Source organism: Amphimedon queenslandica, unplaced genomic scaffold, assembly GCF_000090795.2.
Source record: "Amphimedon queenslandica unplaced genomic scaffold, v1.1 AMPQUscaffold_2427_Cont25571, whole genome shotgun sequence".
NCBI lineage: Eukaryota > Metazoa > Porifera > Demospongiae > Haplosclerida > Niphatidae > Amphimedon > Amphimedon queenslandica.
The window spans coordinates 1-1,294 of NW_003557238.1; the positions used below are offsets into that span (position 1 = coordinate 1).

The window sequence follows — 1,294 nt, forward strand, 5'->3', positions numbered from 1 at the left end:
GGTCGACGGTATCGATAAGCTTGAGTTCTGCTATTATTTTTGTTATTTCCTCTCCTTGGGACGAGTGTCCTCCGCTTTGGTTTCCAAATCTTTCAATTCTTTACGTAACGGATCAACTCTCTTCATCATATCAGCATAACTCAACTATAGGAGAGAGAGAAGAGGATACAATATTATCAATACAATAAGGTACACAATTATTACAAAAGAAATAAAATGAATAAAAATGCCTCAAGTTCACTTTTAATTGTGTGCATTAATTTAGCATTTTAGATCAAATTGGGAGTTTGGCTATATTTGAGGCTTTTCAGTACATGGCTTTTTGAGCAACTTTAAAAATTCATAAAAAATGCAAATTCAATTGGAATCAGATAAAACTTTATACACAACATAAGGACAAGTATACATATTAAAAAATATTATAAAATTGCGAATTCTCTTCTTTCAATTTTGGAGAAATTTGGCCAACGACCCGATTTTTGAGTAACTTAAAAAAATTCGCATAAAATCCAAATTTGATCGGAATCAGCTCAAACATTCTACACAACATAAAAACTTTTATGTATCATAAAATGTTATAAAGATCGAGAATTCTCTACTTGACATTTTTGGCAAAATTTGGCCGATGCCCCTGAACTATAGTACAGTGTAGAAGGGAACTGAGCCCTTAAATAAACAATTTTTTTTACAAAATAGATATAACACAGGGATAAATAGCAGGTTAATAAATGAGATAATAATAACGGAAATAAGTGATAGAAAAATAATAAGATAAAATGAATAGGTTAGGTTAGTACAGGGACTTTGACCCAATTTTTGAGCAACTTTAAAAATTCGTAAGAAATTCAAATTTGATCAAAATCAGCTCGAGCTTTTTACACAACATACATGTAAGAACATGCATATGTATCAGAAAATGTTATAAATAATTAAGAAGTCTCTACTTGACATTTTTGGCAGAATTTGGTTGTTGCTATAGAAAAGCAATCAATAACAAGAAGTAGCACCAGAAAATCAGTAAGTACATGTACATGTACATGTAAATGTGTATGTAATGCATTAAGTATAATGTGCATTTGTGTGTAATGTCTGCTCACTTCAATTAGTCTAGCTCCTCCATCAGTCATAGGAAGAGGACAAGAGTAGAGACCAGATGAAGGAGAGAACAAGAATAACTGCCTCAACTGGTGGAGTCGCCTACAAATTAACATTAATAACAGTGCCTCAGTACTTCAATCATAATACTGTATGGCTGGTAATTGTAGAGGGGTGCTAAGTTATTAGTGATTGGTGG

At 32.1% G+C, this 1,294-nt stretch overlaps 1 long non-coding RNA gene across 1 annotated transcript; it reads right to left on the reverse strand.

The window, feature by feature from the left end:
- Positions 1 to 59: 59 nt before the first annotated feature.
- LOC109593222 (uncharacterized) lies at positions 60 to 1,270 on the reverse strand. The gene is made up of 2 exons (XR_002190814.1): positions 1,098 to 1,270; positions 60 to 144 (listed from the first exon to the last, which is right to left on the reverse strand). It is a non-coding gene; the product is annotated as an uncharacterized LOC109593222 (long non-coding RNA).
- Between the last annotated feature and the right edge of the window lie 24 nt (positions 1,271 to 1,294).